Source organism: Mesocricetus auratus, unplaced genomic scaffold, assembly GCF_017639785.1.
Source record: "Mesocricetus auratus isolate SY011 unplaced genomic scaffold, BCM_Maur_2.0 Super-Scaffold_15014, whole genome shotgun sequence".
NCBI lineage: Eukaryota > Metazoa > Chordata > Mammalia > Rodentia > Cricetidae > Mesocricetus > Mesocricetus auratus.
Genome location: NW_024429186.1, coordinates 16,391,311 through 16,411,199, shown reverse-complemented (window position 1 = coordinate 16,411,199; position 19,889 = coordinate 16,391,311). Strand labels below are relative to the sequence as shown.

The 19,889-nt window shown below is 51.2% G+C and overlaps 1 protein-coding gene and 1 long non-coding RNA gene across 3 annotated transcripts in view; both read right to left on the bottom strand.

Annotated features, from left to right (window-relative positions):
* Nucleotides 1–19,889, bottom strand: part of Itpk1 (inositol-tetrakisphosphate 1-kinase) — a 134,246-nt gene that overhangs the window by 74,825 nt on the left and 39,532 nt on the right. The gene's annotated exons all lie outside the window — the stretch shown is intronic.
* On the bottom strand, nucleotides 9,960–19,531 carry LOC121139270. The gene is made up of 2 exons (XR_005876175.1): nucleotides 10,310–19,531; nucleotides 9,960–10,252 (listed from the first exon to the last, which is right to left on the bottom strand). It is a non-coding gene; the product is annotated as an uncharacterized LOC121139270 (long non-coding RNA).

Below are 19,889 nucleotides of genomic sequence, written 5' to 3'. Positions count from 1 at the left end.
AGGTGGCAAGGCCCATCTGGGGTTCAATGGAAATCTGACCTCTGTGGCAAATGAACCCCAAAACTACAATGTTGCCAAAGCCGGTCTAGGCCACAAGGTTCCAAGGGACATGCTAGGACACAACCCCTCTTGACCCTGCGGCAGACACCCATGCTCAAGGTTCCTGTCACATTGCTCGCTCATTCTTTTACTCACAAGGGCCCCCAGGAAGCACCTTGCAAATTCTCAGGTTGCAACTTTGTTCCTAAGACGTTTCTAGCCACCGACTGAGCTAACCCACACTCCTTCCCACACGGGTATGGGTCAGATGAAAAGCCTCCTCCTGTCAAGTCTAGGCCCTTGGCTACAGGCTCTCTGAGGAACAATCAGTCTCTCACTTCTCTCTTCTGCTGCCTCACCACTCTGAAAGTCAGAGCCAGAGGCTGCAGGGGAGCCTCAGTACACACAGAGAATGCCTACCTGCAATGTCCACTGAGGACACAGCCATGAGGCTGCCAGTGCAAGAATGGGGAAGCTGGCTCTCATACTGGCAATGGAGTTAAAGAAAAATGTGAAGACCTCAGGTAGGACAAAGAAGCCGTGAGCGGGCCTGGCTACATCTGAGTCACCAGTCTATGATGGAGTCCAAGCCTTCTTCACAGAAAAGGGAAGCTGAGGCCCAGTCAGAAGGAAGGGGAGAATGACAGTCAGGCTGGTGATTACTGAGAAAGGCAGCATAAAAGCTAACCCTGGCTGGCAAAGCAGAGTGACTGTGGGCCTGGGACTGATGGCTAATGGATAGGCTCTGGGGCTGGAGTCACAGGGCCCTGCAAACACAGGGCCCAGAGCCACCTGGGGCCATTCACAGGACATTCCCAAGCAGTAAATGACGTGGGGTCTGGCTGAGATCTGAAAGGCCAAAGGGAGCAGGAAGAGAAGGGACATGGCCTCTGTCCTCAGGAGAGAGAGCCAGACTCAGCATGAAGCAGCAGCAGCTAAGGGACCCTCTCTGACACTGTAACTCATTATCTACCCACATCCACCCTATTAAGGCAGGGAAGGAGCAGTCAAAGACCCACCCTGGGGAGATCTACCTTGTTCACAGCCCATGCCTAGAGCCTCTGTCTAAGCCGAATGTCCACAGCTCACAGAGAGCCAGATTTTGGGGGGCCTTTATTCAAGGGTAAACAGGGACCAGTTTCCTCTCTGGCCAAACCTCAGGGCCCTCTGTCAATGCTCAGCTTCGAATAGCCCCAGTGAGCCCTGAGCCAGGGGACCAGACAGAAAGCCATGGGGCCAAGTCTCCACTAAGGCCTCCAAGGAGCTCTGCTAAGGACAAGAGGCCTGAGTTTCCTATGCCTCTCCCCACAAGGCTCTGTACAATGACCAGAACAGGACACAGAAAAGCAAAGAGGAGGCCTGCCTAGAACCCACTATAACACTAGAGATCTATTAAAACACCAGGGTCCCTGCCTGCCTGCCTGCATTCCTGCGTTGGTTCCTGCCTGCCTGCCTGCCTGCCTGCCTGCCTGCCTGCCTGCGTTCCTGCGTTGGTGCCTGCCTGCCTGCATTCCTGCGTTCCTGCGTTGGTTCCTGCCTGCCTGCAGTCAGAGAGTTGATTCTGGGGACCAGAACTAAAATGCAGTAGTTGCACCCTCTAGCTCAGACACATCTGTTTGTCTGGTTGGTTTTGCTGTTTCAGAACTAACTTCAGAATCTAGTCTCCAGCTCGGGCAAAAGCCAACCCACCTTGGGTGAGAACTGCCAAAACACCTTTCCTCCTGAAAATGTTCTCACCCACTCAAAGTCTCCCATGGCTCCCCACTGCCTCAAAGTAGGTGGCTCTCTCTGGCTCCTTCCCATGCTCTCACCTCCCCGCCTCCCAAAGCAGCTCACTTCTCTGGTCAGACCAGCCCACTCCTGGTCTAGGCACCTGGCTCCAGACTTTCCACAAAGAGCTCTCTGCCCCCAGCCCTTCCACTGGAAGGGGCCTGGAACATAAGGTTGTACGGAGCATAAATCAAAACCACACACTTCTCCCTCCCTCCCAGGGTACTATGAACTCAGCTTCTGGGACAATCATTAGCTAAGACCCAAAGGCTCTTTGTGGCCTGTGTTCAGGGTCTGAGATATACGTAAACCAGCCTGCAGGACACCAGCTCAGGGACATGGCCAGCACCGCATGGGTTGGGGGCTAGCCTCATTTCCTATTTTGTAGGGCAGAAACAAACTCAGAGAAATAATGCTAATTCAGGGCCCCATGGTAGCACCAGAATCTGCATGGGGTCAGCCTGAATCCAGTTTCTTCTCCCCCACGTCACCCCATGTGTTCTAAATAAAAGGAAATTGAGAGCCACATCCCTGTCATAAAGGTAATAAGGCCAGCATGCAGGAAGTGGTGAGCATTCAGAGCCCAGGTCATTTCTCAGGCTTTACCAAAAGCTCTGGAGCTCCAGGGCCTCACACAGAAGGCTGGGTAGGAAGAAGAAAGTAAAAAACCCAACAGCCAGATGCATCAGCAAATGAGTGGCCACCTGGAAGGTTGGGAGAACTGGGGAACCTGTATTTTTCCACCATCTCTCCATGACCTGTGGGCCTTCTCCTGCCTCATGGCATGCTCTCTGCCTCCCAAGGTAGATGGAAACCCGGCCAATAAATAAGAACAGCAGCGGAAGGTCCATCAGTTTCCAGCTTCTGATGCCATCACCTACCCAAGCTGTACTGCAACAGCATCCTTCAAAGGAACCCCTATAAGGTGTGTGTGTGTGTGTGTGTGTGTGTGTGTGTGTGTGTGTGTGTGTGTGTGTGTGTGTGTACACGTACATGCACATCCAGCATCAAGGCTAGCCTCAGTCTAAGCCTTAGACAGTGAGGACATGGTGGGGTTATGGAGAGGACACAAGAAGCCTCCACTGTTGGCTTAGCTTTCTTTCTTCCATCTATCTGCTTCCTAACTGCCCTCCCCACCCCAAGTCAAAAGATGGAAGTGGGGGAGGGGACCGCACTGGGACAGAAGAATTGGCTTGGTCATTTATCACATCCCATCGCACAGACTAGTGACTTGACACACAGGCTGAATGGTGTCCCTCAGCAAGACAAACTGCACATGTGACTGTATTTGGAAACAGGGTCTCACAGATATCATCAAGCTGAGGTAAGTGAGGTCACTGAGGTCATGCTGATCTAGGTGTCCTCAGAAAAAGACAGGTCGGGGTGGGAGACAGCTCCTTGGGAAAGCACTTGTCTCATTCCCACAAGGACCTGAGTTGGATCCCCAGAACTCAGATTTAAAAAAAAAAAAAAAAAGCATGGTAGCATGTGTTTGTAATTCCAGTTCTGTTGGGGCAGACACAGAAGGCTCCCTGGCAAGCTACTTTTACCTAATCAACCAGCTACATGGGTCACCCTTCAAAGGGAGGTAGCCAACATTCTTGAGGCTAACACACACACACACACACACACACACACACACACACACACACACACACACACACACACACGAGGAAGAGCCATGACAACACAGACCTACACACAAGAGGATGGCCACAGGAAGACTGAGGGAGGCAGCGTCTAGAACTATGCTGCCCCGGGCCAGGAAAGCATGGGACCATCTGCAGCTGGAGGAGGAGAAGGGTCTACTCTAGGAGGTCTCAGGGCAGCCTAGTCCTGTCAACACCCTGACTTCATCCTAGCCTCCGGAGCAGAAAATAAGCCTGAGTTCTTTTCAGTGTCAGTTGAAAGTTGCAGGACCCGCCAGATCGATCAACCAGAGCCAACCACCCCAGCCAGCCTGAGCCTCAAGCTGAGTCCTAGCTCAGGGAAGCTGATAAGCCGTGGGGATACAGTGCTGGCAGCAAGGGCCTACCCGAAGTAACTTTCTCAGAGAGCCTGAGGAAACATTTCCAATGAGACAATGTGAGTTTTTAATAACCTGAAGCATCTTTGCACTATCTCCGGACCCTTGGGGACACACATGTGCAACACCTCCCCCTTCTCCCCCAAAAAAATGCTATTTGGTGATGTTCCCGTCACCATTCCATCTATGCTCATGATACAGGCGTCTGAGAGCCTCCAGGGCCTTTACATTTTCTCATACACGAGCATAATTTGCCTCTAGCAGTGGTTCTCAACCTGTGGGTCATGACCCCAAAGAGACCAAAGGAAAACAGATATTTATTTACATTATGATTCATAGCAGTTATAAAGTAGTGACGAAAACAATGTTTTGGTTGGGGGTCACCACCAAGTTGAGAATCATGGCTCTAAAGCATGTCGAAAGGAGTGTGACTCCCAGTGGTAGTCCCCTGGGGGACCTTACCTTCCCACACTAGCACTGATATCCTGAAACAGCACACTCTCCATGGCCAGATCCTTTACCCTTCAAAGTTCTGCTTCCATGATGGCTAGCCCTTATCCTAAGGATGCACCGGAATTTTCTTTTCTTTTCTTGGTTTTTCAAGACAGGATTTCTCTTGTGTTGCCCTGGGTGTCTGGAACTCGCTCTGTAGACCAGGCTGGCCTCAAACTCAGAGATTCATTTGCCTCTGCCTCCTGACTGCTGGGATTAAGGATGTGCTTGTCACTGTGTGTAGTTTGGAATTTTCTTATAACAAAAACAAGCTCAGAATCGTAAGTAAAGAAGTGTTTGATTTTAAATGACCAAAACCAACTTCCTATCATAAAAACAAAGTTTTGGAAGTAGGGATCTGGGGTGCTTCAACAGCTTTCGTTCTGTCATGTTTACCATGGCTGACTTTGGTCCATCTCATGGTCATAAAATGACTGCCACAGGTCCAAATACCCACAACAGGGTACCTGGAAGGAAGAAGGGGATGTGGCCAAGGAGTTGCGTTTTTCATAAGAGAGTAGATGTTCTTTCCCCTGCTGTCTCATTGGTCAGAAGTAGGTGAAGTAGACCCCCTCGTGCCTGGGAGACTAGACAGCAAGGGAAGCTGTGTGTACACGAGTAGCCTAGGCCAGGCCAAGGCCACCCAGACAAACAGAGACAATGGAAGATAAGAGTGAACACAGGCTGGGAAGCAAAGTCTACAGACAAAGTCACCAGGCTCGGTCATCCCATCTATGCAAGGCACTGAGGAGGAGGGTCATGCGTTCAAGGCCTGCCTGAGCTACAGAGTGAGTTAATGAGAGCCTGTCTCAACTTTTTGCAAGAAGATGTGAAGTGAAGATCAGACCATTTGCTTTGCATGTGCAAGGAAGGCCCGGGCTCCATCACTCACTGGAAAAGCAAGCAAGCAAAAAAGAGTTAGAGCATCACAAGCCCCTTGAAGCCCTCTTAAAAATAACTCTGCAGCTTCTAAGTTGGCCCTAGGGTAAAGTAAACAAGTTCACAAGAACCTTTTCCCAATACCTCTCCTGTGCCAGGTCCTCTGCTAGGTACTATGGTGAGTTCCGGGAGCCCACGGAATTTGCAGACAGCACTCGAGGCTGGCGCAGGGGAGTTGGTATACTCCATGCCCGCATCTGGAGAAGGAGGCGGTGTGCCAAGGTGGGTTGAGTACAGCATGCAAATAGGGATAACAAGATTCTGGAGTTGTTGGGCTCAAGCCCCTCCAAGCCCAGGCACCCCCAAATATATGAGGTTTTCAAAGAGTAGTAGGCCTCCAGACAAACCCCCTCCCCAGAAGGCAGCTCCCAGCTGCTTCACCCAGTCCCAAAAGGTCTTTGTGAGGAATGCTTGGCAGGACAAAGCAAAGGCCAGGGGCAGCAGGCTGGAGGAAGTACGCTCCCTGCCTTAAATAGAATCAAGCCAGGGCTGGTGGAGAGTTTGCAGAGGAGGATGGGCTGCAGGCTGGAGCGCTCTAAAGAAAGCCCAGTGGTTATACTGGCCTACCACCTATGCCAGACCATAAAACAGAGATGTGAGGTGATTCTGCTCTCTACCACATCCAAGCATGCTGGGGGTGGGATGGTGGGCAGCTCCTCCCTCTCCCAAGGCACACACACTAAAGTACCTACTACTATCTTGTACACACTGACCCCAAGGTCACATAATAGCAATTAAGCAACACACCACACACTCCAAACAATTCTCCAACGGCCCCTAGGCAAGCAACTCTCAGGAGAGGCCAGCACTGCAGGGTGACAAGAGGCCTCCCAATGCGTTCAAGTACACTCTGAGTGCCTACCTGGGCTCCTGCAAGCTGCTTAGTCCCTTCATCCAGTCAGAAAGGTCACAGTGTAGGAGGCTAAGCTCAGCTAGAGGAGGACAGGGCCATCTGGAGAACCCTGTTACCAAAAAGGACAAGAGAAGAGTCCTGCTGCCCCCTCAGGAGGACCTGTGTGGGAGATCAAGGTAGAACACTTTGATGAAAGTGTCCAGAAGGTACTGAAGGGGACTCCAAGTTCACCCAAGACATCTGGTCTCCTCACCAAAGTGGAAACGCCTGGCAGAAGAGGGTGAGGCAGCTGTCTTGTCACACTGCCCAAGGAAATAGGCGATGAACCAGTCACACAGCAGTGACATCACCCTCTGGGGTCTGACACCAGGCAGGGTCCCAGCACTCTGCACACACTGGGACCTCCCATCTCCTGCAGAGAGAACCCAGCGCTCTGCACACACAGGGACCTCTCCTGCAGAGAGAACCCATGAATCCAAGATCCCACCTCCACACCAGAGGGTCCCATGCTCTCTGACTGCATGTCCTTCTTGACAGGATACTCCACAGACACAGACAGATCAGAAGACAATCTGTTGTAAATAAACAAGGGTTGAAATGCCCCCAAGAGCAGGTGCCTCCTCCAGGATCCCCAGTGTGCCTGATAAGAGTCAAGGCTGAAAACGATACTGTCCCCTCCCCATAATACCCCTAATCCAGTGACCCCAGAGAATGCTCAAGCCTGCAGACTCCTCAGCTGGTTGACCCGCCGCAAAGTCAAGTGGCACCCAGAACCCGCACCCCCACAGGTACACTCTGCCATGCCTCTCTGTACAGACAAGCGTCAAGAAGCAGCGCCATCCACTTCAGGAACTGGGTCACAAGAAATTCTCCCATATTCCAGACAGGAGAGCACCAGCCCTTATGTAGCCAGAACAAACGTGGGAGGAGCCTGCATCCTGGGAGGAGATACCAACAAAGAGGGATCTGAGGGAGGCGAATCCCAGCCTTGTCCTTAACATATCCATAATCAAGTGAATGTCTCTAAACTTAAATTTCCACAGCCAAAAGGTAGGAAGATTAACTAACTGTCCTGACAGCTTGTAGGGCTGGCTTTGGGCTTATAAGAGGGCTTTTTTTTTTTTCAAGTGCCTTATAAAGTGCTCCCAAATGCTAGCTATATTTACATTGATTTTATTGCTGGACTCCCAGGAGCCGACTCGGCTTCTACTCAAGGCCTTTTGTGACTGGTGCCAGGCACCCTGGGCAGGCCTGGCTGAGGAACAGGCTGCCTCTCCCATGGGATTGCCAGATCCTGGGCACTCTGCAAAGCCTAGGTCGTGTGAATTCCTGACTTCCACTCCTATGAGGAAAGGCCTACCCACACTGCCCTTATATTAGAAGTTCTGTTTGTCCTTGCAGGAGGGACAGAAGTCCCTAATGAGGACAGAGATGGACTGAGAGAGACTCAATGGGCTAGAGGACAGCCTAAGTCTCAGCAGGCCTTCTGACTCAGTCTGCCCTGCCACAATACTCCTCCCAACCCATGGCCACAATGCTGCTGGTCCCCTACTGAAAGCAGGCAACACAGGTTGAAAAAGAGCCAGCTTCTAGAGACCACGCCTAAGAACTTGGGGCGGTCAATGTGGTCTCTTTCTGATCGCTGTTCAAAACCGTCCTCAGGTAAGGCAGCTCAGACAGGAAGCAGAGACACCTCTCTCTCTCTCTCTCTCTCTCTCTCTCTCTCTCTCTCTCTCTCTCTCTCTCTCTCTCTCTCTCTCTCTCTCTCTCTCTCTCACACACACACACACACGCGCGCGCGCACTGCCCATCTGCAGATGCGCTCTCTGAGTGGGGCTGGCCAATAATCTGAATGTGCACTCTGGGCATTCGGGCACACATTCAACTCAGAACCACAGTTTCAATCCATGCCCCCCTCTTTGGCTGTGTAGCAGTCAGAACCTCCTGAGAACTTCAGGGTACCGCACCCCAGAGAGCGGCACTCTACTGGTGCCTTCCCATCTCTGCTTCTTAGAGAGAAGCAGGCATGGAGGACTCTCAGGATAGAGGAGATGCTCTGTGCAGCACCAAGATGGCAGGTACGAATCCCTGTAGACTGGCCACACCCACAGGCACAGCACCAGGAGTGAATTCTAATGCCATCTATGGGCTCTAAATGACAATGATGCATCCAGGAAGGTTCACTGACTGCAACAAATGCACCACTCTGGGGAAATTTTGGCGGGGGTGGGGGGGGTTGGGGGGAGTCCTGTATATGGTAATGGGATATAGCAACTGCATGATGTACTGTATTGTCAGGTCAAAGATTGCAGATGTAGCTTGAGAGAGTGTCTGCCTAGCATGCAGGAAGTCCAAGGTTCAATCTCCAGCACCATATAAAATAGGTATGATAATATGATCCTATAATCCCCAAACTTGGGAGGTAGAGATAGGAGAATCAGAAATTCAAGGTCATCCTTAGCTAATTGGAAGCTAGCCTGAGCTATAAAAGATATTCCCTTTAAAAAAATGAAAAAAGGGACTAGAGAGATGGCTCAGAGGTTAAGAGCACTGGCTGCTTGCTCTTCCAGAGGTCCTGAGTTCAATTCCCAGCAACCACATGGTGGCTCACAACCATCTGTAACGAGATCTGGTGCCCTCTTCTGGCCTGCAGAGAGAACACTACATACTTTAAAAAAATTTTTTTAAGTGAAAAAATAAATAAATAAAAGCAATCTCCCAGGTGTTTGTGAATCTGGTAGTGTCTGGATCCTGGAACGCTGCCTGGAGTCTAGACAGGACAGTTGGGCTTCAGAGACAACAGATAAAATACCATGGCCACCCAGAGAAAACTCCAGAAGGAACAAAAATCACCCTGATGACTACAGGAAGAGGGATGAAGTAGGAAGGGAAAGAAAGTCAAGGACAGGAAAACACCTTCTGGAAGGTTCCCAACAATTCATTTATCCAATCCTGACTCTAACATCCTTGGGCCGCCGCCCCCCCCCCCAATCTGGCCTTCATCCATCCCTGGCACAGACTGTGCAGCAAATATCGGCCTAAAGCTTACTCCACGTGGGTCATCAGCATGCCAACCTGGGGATCGAACCTGAGCTAGCACCTGTGTACACTGGTCTGACCTCTGAGCTCGAAAGAGGCTCCTCCAGGCACAGGGTAACACAGCACGTGCAGGTTATGTGTTCAGAGTGTCTGACAGAGATGAGCGCCAGCATCTGCTGTGTGGAATGCAGCATCAAACGGACAGCCTCAGCCGGGCGTTGGTGGCACACGCCTTTAATCCCAGCACTCGGGAGGCAGAGGCAGGTGGATCTTCGTGAGTTCGAGACCAGCCTGGTCTACAGAGTGAGTTCCAGGACAGCCTCCAAAGCCACAGAGAAACCCTGTCTCGAAAAACCAAAAAAAAAAAAAAAAAAACGGACAGCCTCAACTCCTGCCAGCACCGCTTCGAACAGGAGGCCAGACCAAAATCACAAGAGGGAACTGTATGGGACTACACCCCCAGACACAGAGCCTATGCTTCCCAAAGCAGAAGTCACTGGGACACGGATCCCTTCATCCTGTTAATTCCTGTCCATTTGTTCCCAAGCCAACACCGGGCTGGGATACTGGCTGTAGTCCCTGACTACAGAAGTCCCCATCTGCTGAGAGCAAGGATGCCTTGAGGCTGTGGGCTTCCAGTGGGTGGCTTCTGTGGGAAGCCTGAGTCCTGAGGAGCAGAGAGACCTTCCCAGCAAGCAGCCCTGGGAGGATGGCACCCCTGTTCTGGTGGTCATGGCTGTGTGAGAACCATTGTTTCAGATAACCCAGCAGTACAAACTACGGAAAACAGTACGATGTCTCCAAGGATTGTCTCGCCTTTATTCTCTAAAAGCCTTTTGCTTAAGTATAAACATGGATAAGAATAGGACTCTGGGTTCAATTCCCAGTAGTACAAGGAAGTGGAGGGGGATCTTTTAAAAGGTGGGGAGGGAGAAAGAGGGTAATGTAAGTGGACACCCAGGACGGAGACCGAGAGACAAATATTTGCAGTTACCTTGTGTTCCCTCCCAGCACCGTATCCCCCGTGGTGGTCCACCTCTGGCCTGCCTCTCTCTAACCTCCAGAGCACAGATCTGCCCGCCCACAGCCTTCACCTACATGGAAGGGACACGGAGTACACTTCCCAGCTTAGCTCCTCTGTTAGATTTCACCTACATGGAAGGGACACGGAGTACACTTCCCAGCTTAGCTCCTCTGTTAGATTTCACCTACATGGAAGGGACACGGAGTACACTTCCCAGCTTAGCTCCTCTGTTAGATTTCACCTACATGGAAGGGACACGGAGTACACTTCCCAGCTTAGCTCCTCTGTTAGATTCATTTGTGGGACTCAGTCCGCCCCGGGTACGGCATCCACTGTACTCTGGACTGGAAAACAATCTTTCCCCAGAGGCAGAATCACAGGGCCAGAAGGTAGCCTGTGCTCAGCGTTAACGAAGTCACACACACTCCCCATCCCCAGTGAGCCCCTTACCCTGCTGGGCTTCTCCCTGTCTCCATCTTCACACATTACACACATTCACTACTATTCCGGTCTCCCCCCTGTAAGGCATGTGTGCTCCGGGAAGGCAGGTTCTCTGGTGTGCTCCCTGGGCATTGTTTCACCTGGGACAGGTGCACCAGAAGCCACGGGAACTTCTGCCCTCTCCGGTGCACGCAAACAGAGGGCTCCCTCGGGTCGCTTCCCCTCTAAGAGTCCTTCTTCCTTTCCAGGCCCAAGGCTCCAGCCTCATCTCCCAACCCCAGCTGCCAGTGAGGCCTCTGTTGAAGCTGGGGGCCCTCAGGCATTCTTGCAGCCCCTGAACACAGAGAGATCACAGCGGCTCTTGGGACAAGTCCAGACTCAGGTTTCCTGATCACCAGATGGTGGCTGAGCACGCAGGGGATTGGGCACTCGGGGGAGGTACAGCAAAGAACGTGAGCCTGCTTGGTGAGGTACTCAGGCTGAAGGAGCTCTGGTGACCTGCACCTGACCTGCCTGAGGGAAAAGGGAGGGTTTCACAGCACTGGTATCTCTATGGTTGCCTATTCCAAAGCTTCTATGAAGAGAAGGCCAGGGTGGGCAGTACTAACAGATGCTGGGGCTGGACTGGGCGTGGCAAGGCTGAGGGGCAAAGCCCATTCCTGGCTGAGAAGAAGGAAAGGGAGAGGCATTAGAAAGACTACAGAGTGAGGTAACAATGGGGCAGAGTCACTGGACAAGGCCTCAGGTCATCCACAGTTGTGTGGCAGGTGTGGACCTCACCGTGCCCACGCCCATGATGAGACAGTCTCTGGAAAAGCAGGAGTCTGCTAGGGAGTCTGCATCCCTCAAGGGCCTGGGGAGGAGGATGAGGTGACAGGCAAAGGACCCCCTGAGGGAAGGGGAAACAGACGAGAGGGACAAGTTAAAACACAATCTGGCATCTTAAATAGCTCAAACAGCCAGAGCTGGCTACAATACTTTCCACCCAGAGTTCAGTCCAGAACCTTCTAACCATATGAGAGCAAGGCCTCTGCTTCAGAGCCTCAGACCCCAGTGTCACTGTGGCAACGGCCCACAAACACGGGGAGCCCAGGCTTCAGTACTACAAACAACCCTGACAGATTCAATAAATATAAATGTACTACAGCAATTTGTGGGGAATTTATGAGAAATTAAAATTTCAACTTCAACAATAAACAACCCATTTCAGAATTTGCCCCACTTAAAGTTAAATAAACTGTGTGCGAGCATTTTTGGAGCATGATGATGTGAGGCTAAAAGCTGGTCTGGTGGGGAATGCCTCCCGGGCCTCCACACCAAGAGCACTCTGCAGCCTGTATATATGTGCCTGCTCCTCCTCTGCACATTCACACCTGGTCCTTCCAAAAGCCACCGGGCCACAGGGAGGCGAGGATGAGGAACTCAGGTGTGCGTGAACTTGGCAGTCAGCCAGTGAAACACAGTGACTGGCACTAGGTCACAATGCTAGTCAAGGTCAGAAGCAAGATGCAAACCTGCAGTTCAGCCCAACTCCAAATGTCCTGTGTGTGTGCGTATGTGTGTGTGCGCGCACACACACACACAAACACACACACACACTAATGTATACTTGTTATGCACAAAACACCACATGTAGGCGAAGCTAGCTGAAATCTTTGGAAATCCACCCTATTGAGACCATCCACAGGGCTAGTTAGCCTCAAGCAGATCAAGGAATTCTCACACATTCCCCACCCTTAGGTCCCAGGGCTCTGCAGAAAGATCGTAGCATCAAGATGAAAGGCTGAGGCAACAGAGAGGGAGGGTTCCATGGGGAGATGTCCCACCCCTCCTTTCTGAAGTGTCTGTCAGGGACTCTGGAAAGGCACACAAAGACGCAACCCAAGAGATCACACAATCTCTTTACAGAGAGGGAGCCAGGGCAACCCACATTGCAAAGGCAGTGGATAGCTGTGGGGTAGGCAGGGAGCCAATAGCCTTGGTCCGATGCTTTCTCTTGTGGTAGGTATTACATGCCCAACAGGTGTGCACTAGGCCAGTTTTGTCAGGCTTGGTGACAAAGGGCCTTCGTGGAGAAAAGGATCATGACCTGAGGTTCAGCAGAGCAATGGGAGAGCAGGTGCCACATGGTCCTGGCAGGAGACCTGTTTAGTAACAGAGCGACACAGACCAGGCAGAAACCACCCTTCTTGGCAGCTGCTGTAATGCAGTCATATGGCCATCCATCTCCCACAGCCTCAGGTGAAGACTAGGTCAGGGGCATGGTCATCTCAGAGTATCACAGGACAGCAAAGGGCCTGGCAGTGCGTCCTGGAGAGAACCCATCGGCAGAAGGATTGCAGGAAACCAACCACCTTTCACCGACTGATCTATCCCGCACCCGCCCACGGCCGTGCCTGGCCTTGCAACATGGCAACCCCAGGGGCAGACAGAGGAAGCTAGAATGTGAGTGGCATAGTCCGGAGGGGAGAGAAGCAAGTGTCACATACATCCCCACAGCGCATATGACAACAAGGCACCCTGAGCCTGAAAGGGCAAACTCCAATGCGGTGTTCACGCTCTACAGTTCCCCCAGATGTCCGGGTTATCTGTCCCCTAGGAAGTACATGTTACTTTAACAAGACCAGTTGGTATCATAGTTATGTAGCACGCAGTGATCGCCACAGCCCTGCCCCCACAACATGAGAGAGAGGTGGGCACTCAACAGCCGCCAGGGAGAACCAGGGCCAGTGTTCACCTAGAGAACAAATAACCACGGCAAGAGCCACAGTTAGCCCAAGTTAGGTGCATTGTGAAAACAAACTACACGGTCTGTGCCGTGATTTGTTTAACGTTCGTCAGTGAAAAGTCTGTCTCTACGATGAAAGGACGTGCGACCACCGGATCTCTGGAGTGTGAAGAAATGTATGTTGCTCCGATAGGTCACACGAGATGCTACAGATCTTCTAGAAAGCCATTTAAAGATGCCTTCTAGGTCAGAAAGTCACACCGACAGACAACTCCAGAGGGGCCTTGGCCCTACAGCAGTTTTGTGCTGTCTCAGAAGTAAAGGGGCCATGAACAGTCCAGCTGGAGGGGCTCCCCAACTCACAGTCAAGGCTGAGTCCCGGCCATTGGAGCTAAGAAGACACTGTCCCCTCCCTGGAATATGATGAGAAGGCGTCCTCATGTCCTTTGGCCAGAAAAGACACTGAGGTCACAGATAGCGTGGCAGCAGAACGCCCTGAGTGATGGTCCAGAATACCCTTCAAGTGCCCCACAGTCTCACATGCTGATCTTCCAGGCCCTGCTGCCTGGGCTGAGAGGCAGCCAAGCCACTAGTCTCTCAAGCTCAGTCACTGTGTGCTCCACCAGCCTCCCCCATGCCAGGCTCTGCTTCTGCCCTTTTCCTGGGCCTTCAGCTCACTCCCAGAGCATCCCTGCCCAAGCTGGCTCCTACTTATCTTTCAAACGCCGGGAATGATGGGAGAAGGTGGCAAGCCAAGGACTTGCTCCCCACTAGGAAATCACACCCCTTTCCCACCTGAGACGGTCAAAGTCAAATTTTCAATTAGCCATGGGTGGGCTTCAGAAGACCAGAGTCATATTAGTAGAAGATGAGCTGCTACCAAGTCCTTGTCCAGTACAGACAGTTGCAGCCCTCTTGAGCCGCCTCCTGGCAGTGGAGCTGAGATACACACACTCCTCCCATCTGTCCTTGCCTCATCTCAAGCTTCAGGCTACCATCTGGTCAATGGGCCCTAGAAAGGTTGTGTCCACTTGACCAGAACTGCACAGCTACTGGCTAGGGGTGAATCCTGCCTAGCCAGTGGCCCATGAGATGCAGAGGAGCCCCTTCTTCTGGGACCCAAACCCAGTTCTGCTTTTAACTCACTGGGCAGCACGGGGCAAGGAAGCCTGAGTCCTGCCTGGAAGTGGGCACTAAAAAAAGCAGCCAGCAAGGGAAGGCACAGATAGCCTATCCCTGTTGCTACAGGTCTGGTTCATGGAGGCACAGCTCTGCGACAAAGGCATTCTGGAATTCCTCCACAGGTATGTCCTAGCTCCAGACTCCAGTGCTGTCTCCTTCTTCCAGATGTCCCTTCATGACCTGAACAAAGTTCCCACTGCACCTCATTTCCACTGGATCAGCAAAGCCTCCAAGCAGCTTCTGGAGTGTGACTAAGCCCCACAACACCAAGTTTCTGGGACACGGCTGCTGGCTGGGCCCCAGCAAGCCGGCATCTCCTTATAGGGCATGCTTTATAGCCATTCTACAAAATTCTAGAGGAGTTAGATGCAGACAGTGGTGCTGGAGGGCAGGCTGGGGGCAGAAGCTCAAGTCCCCAGAGCGTCTGCGTCTGGAAAGGCTTCCCCTGCCTGCTGCTTATACACAGCATCCAGGATCTACATAGAAGGAAGGGCCACTCTGGTTCCCAGGGGAGTCTCGAGTCAGGGACTGGACAAAATGGGGAGAGAGAGGCAGAGCCAAGCTATAGCTCCAGATTGGCAAACCTTTTAGAAAAGCCAGTAACGGTTGTGCCTGGGACTCCTTAGGACCTCCCCCAGAGAACCATAAATGGCATGCTGGGTTGGGGGAAAGTAATGCATATGAAATTAGGCCCAGCATCCACACCTCTGCACCCCATCATTGCTGAATGAGAACCAAATCAGCCTTTGCCCACTAATGCACCAAGAGCAAAAGCCATTCCGATCTCAAAGGGAGCTGCAGACCACACAGCAACTACCCCTTGACACAGGCAAGAGCTGCGCTGTCAAATAGGAGCAGAGGGACCACAGCTGGACCACTATGGAGAATCATCCCTGGTCATCCCTACTCTGAGCAAACCCATGGGTGTATACACGACTGGCGTGTCGGACTCCTGCCTTGTGGGAATACATCATACAGAGGGAACCCTGTATCGCGGCTCAGCCCCCTCCTTACTCTCGCATTTTCTGCAGGTCACTAATGACAACTACATTAGCACTTATAAACGGTACTGGACCACTGCTTCCTAGACAAATCACGTACCAAGCTCTGTGCCCATTTACCTTGCATTATCTCAATGCTTAGAAACCTATGAGATTCAGTCAATCCATATTCCCACCCATTCTACAGATGGGGAGGGATGGGAACTCGGGGAGGCGAATGACTTGTCGGGTTTCAAGTGAGAGGCCCAGTTAGCTCATCTTCATGAGGCGCAGAACTAAAGCCCATTCCACACCTCCCGTCCCCCTCAGTAACAGAAGAACCCTGAAGTCATTTGAGGTGACACTGTGCCCTGTGAAAACATCACACTCCCTGCTCACCAACATCAGATGTGGCTCAGTTCTGAAGCAGTACTACAAGGGACTTCTAAGGCCACCAAGTGAGAACAGACTCGGGTGGGCACTGGGTGGGGGCCTATTCCCACACTGCCCCCACTGCTCAGAAAGAGAACAAAAGTGGCAGAAGCTCCAACAACAAGAAGCCACTCAAGGCCAGCAGAGAGGGTGGCACGTCACAGACAGTGGTGTAGTAGCAATCTGGAGCCCCCAGAGCTCTATGTTGTCTACTTCCGGCATCTTTAATGTGGGAGACAAATGGATCAAGTTTTCTTTAGGTCACAGGCATTTCTAGTCCCCTACTGGCAGTTGGAATACAAATCCCACCAGTCCCTCTAGTAGAGCTTCAGGGGTTCAGGATGTTGGAGAATTGAAGCTAGCCAGACAGAGCAGGAGAGTGAAGCTGAGACCAGGAAGAGCCCTTGTCCTAACATGCAATAGCCTTGCACAGGGAACCAGAGAAGGTGGGCTCAGGCCACCGTCTCCTATGTCTATTATAAGTCTCTCCTCACCCAGGCTAAAACTTCCTCTTTGTAACACTGCCATGGTTCTTCAGTGAGCAGAGGAGTCAATCATCTTTCTGCTCGTTTGTTTTGGCGTGGGTTGTTGTGTTTTGTTTTGTCCTGCTTTTCTTCCTATGCAATCCCAGGCTGGTCTGGAATTTGCAATCCCCCCGCTTCCACCACCTGACTTCTGGGATTATAGGCATGTGCCATTACACCCAGCCCTCTCCATGGTTTTTATTCTCCCTCCTGGGGACTTTCACCATGGTAACTAATCTCATTTTCCCACACGCACTAGCTGCCAGGAGGCTCAGAACTGCCCCGATGTGCTCCCACAGTGGAGGTGTTCTTCTGTCGTTGCCTGTCGTGGTCTTATTTACTAGAGTTTCCTTGGAAGGAGGAGGTAAAAAGTAAAACATGCAGAATGCTGAAAACCTTCTTGCTCTAGACTGCAAAAACTCATCCATCCCTTTCCAAGAACAGTTAAGTGGCAACTTACCTCACAAGCTAGCACTCATAAGAAAAGAGAAAATGGGGACTAGTGAGATGGCTCAGTGTTAAGAGCACTGGCTGCTCTTGCAGGGGACCTGGGTTTAGCTCCCAGCACCATGGGACTCTAGCTCCAGGGGATGCCCTCTTCTGGCCTCCATAAGTACTGCATACACAAGGTAGACATATACATTCATACAGGTAAACACACATCTAAAAAATTTAAGAAGAAAGAAAATTATTTCCAGCTCATGAATGCAGTTGGCTCTCTGTGCCTGGCAGATTCTGCATCCAAGATTCAACCAACTTCAGATCAAAAATATTTGAAAGAAATATTACAAACACATTTACCACATACAGACTATGTTTGCTCTTACTCTTTATTTCCTACACAGTATTTATACCATACTAGAAGCAATAAGTATCCAGAAATGGCTGAAGTGTATTAGCTATATGCAGACACTATGTGCTCTTTACAAGGGACTTGAACATTCATGGATTCTGGTACCCACAGGCGTTTCTGGAATCAGTCTCCCAAATGATGGGTCTTTGAAAATGATGCCAAATGATACATCAGCCTGTGCCTAGGAAAGTAACAGCAAGCTCCCCCTAACACAAGGCTACACACACCACCAAGGGTAGACCACAAATCTTCCATGGCACATAGACATACAACCACTAGCTCCAGCAATCAAAGGTACCTTCCCCATGACCAGTACAGTAAACCCAAATGTCTCAGTTCCTAAAGCACTAAAAGGCATAAAATAGGTGTTACAGAACCAGAAAGGGAAGGGTAAAAAGAGTAAGTTAATAAAACCACCAGCAAAGCAGAAGGAAATGGTGTCTACTCTGGGGAGATGAGACAGTGGGGAATGTCTCCACTTCACATATTTCTGTAATATTAAATTATTTTTCTGCTGATTTCCAAAGATTTCTTGGCAAGATGCTTCTATACACTAGAATGTATACTAGGCAGCCAAAGCCCCCAGCAGAACAAGATGTGACCTATGTCCCTAAAGAACTTACAGAAAAGGGCAGGGACAGCCCCCGGCCTAGTGACACCCTGAGATGAGAGCTCAGATGCCTGCAAGCTGGGTGCTCAGGCTTTATCCCCGGGAAGGGAGAGCAAGAAGGCTTTGAGAGCTGTGACTGTGGGCCTGGTTTTGCAGGAGCAGTGCATGCCCACCAGACGGGGGGGAGAAGAGGGATGTGGCCGGCTGCAAGAGCAGAGTGTCTGGAGGACAGGGCATGTCTTGGGGACACTCAGGGACACTGGGGCTCTGCATAGGGTCCTTTGAAGGCACACTTGTGGTTGGGACTGGGGCTGCTGGGTTTCCTGGAGCAAGAGTCAACTACAAGGGTTCCATTGACCCCTTCCAGGAACGGGTCCATCGCTCTGCATCCTGGCACAGTGGCAAATAGGAACAACACGGGGCTTGTTTGAGAAGGGACACCTAAGTAGCCATGCAGCAGAAAGGCCCAGTGCAGGGAAGGGACCACAATGCCCCAAGGCAAAGGGACCACAGGGAAACACCGGCTTTGAAAAACACAAAGCCAGCAGTGGGGTATTAAGGTCAGATGACAATGTGGAAGACTCTGTGCTAACTGAGCCAGCCCATACTAGTGTGGAAAAGAATAAACCTGTAAACACAAAGCCCACTGCAAAGGTACAGACCCGTAATCTTCAGTTAGGAGGATCGGTTCAAGGCCAGCCTCACTTACTTAAGGCCCTGTTTTACTCACAACCATGTTCGTGCGTGCATGCTCTGTCTCAGTAAACATGGTAAAATCAATCAATCAATTAATTAATTAAGGGGCTCAGTGAGTAGAGGTGCTTATGCTCAGGCCCCACAACCCCACAAGGAGAGAACCAACTCCTGAGAGCTGGGCTCATTCTCAGCATTACTCCCTGGCACACCCACATTGCATTCACGGACAAACACATACACACACCAACAAACACATGCAATAACTTGAAAATAAAATTTTTAAATAAGAATCTGAATTCATTGGTGTGGTGGCACGCATCTGTGATCCCATGGAGACTGTGCGCACCCTTGCTGTGGCCACCTCTCTCCGAGACACCAGGCGCTCCTGAAGAGGCATCAAGGCAAACAAGTCTTCAGGATGCGGCGAATTCAGCCAGGTGTCTGACCATCACTCCAACGGTCCAGAGTCCCCTGCTGGGCAACATCCTCCCCTTACTTTACCTCACAGATATGGAGGCTGGGGGAATGAGATACAGCCCCACTGCCTGGGGGCCCACCCCTTCCCAAATTGACTTCCCAGGAGTGAAGGGCAAGTCTTAGTCTCTGTCTTTCAGAAGCATCTACAGGTGATGAGACCGGGTGGTGAGGTGGATCACTAAAAACCTCGTGGGAGGGAGGTCTCCCTGAAGTGGCACTGGCCATGTGGACACATGCAGGCTGCAGGGAAGGCATATGAGTCTCATTAAGCTATGCTCTCCCAACTTTGGAATGTCATGTGGTTTTTCCATAATAGAAAGCTTTAAAAGTAATACTAAACAAGACTTCTAGAACCTTACTGCCTGCCTTCAACAACTTCTCCCCCTTCCTCTTCCTTCCCCTCCCCTCCCACCTCCTCCCAAGCAACCTCAGCCAACTACTTGCCTTTTTCTGTTTCCTCATTTATAACACAAATGACAGTCTTATAAACCTAACTGAACTATATATGAGGACATGAATATTTACACAAGAGCACAAAATATGTGCTCAATCAAGGTCATTACCCAGAGGTAGCATGCTGAGGCGGTGACCACAAGCCATCCCAGAAGTGGTTTCTGACACTGCCTTGTGACTCCCTGGGTTCCCTAATGTCCTGCTTCTAGTACAGAACCAGGCATGAGGGACACTGTGGTAGACACCAGCGTGGGACACAGCCTGTAGGCACTGTGGGAAGAAATGCACAGAATGCAAGCAAGCCATGGCCACTGCCACACCTTAGGGTCTT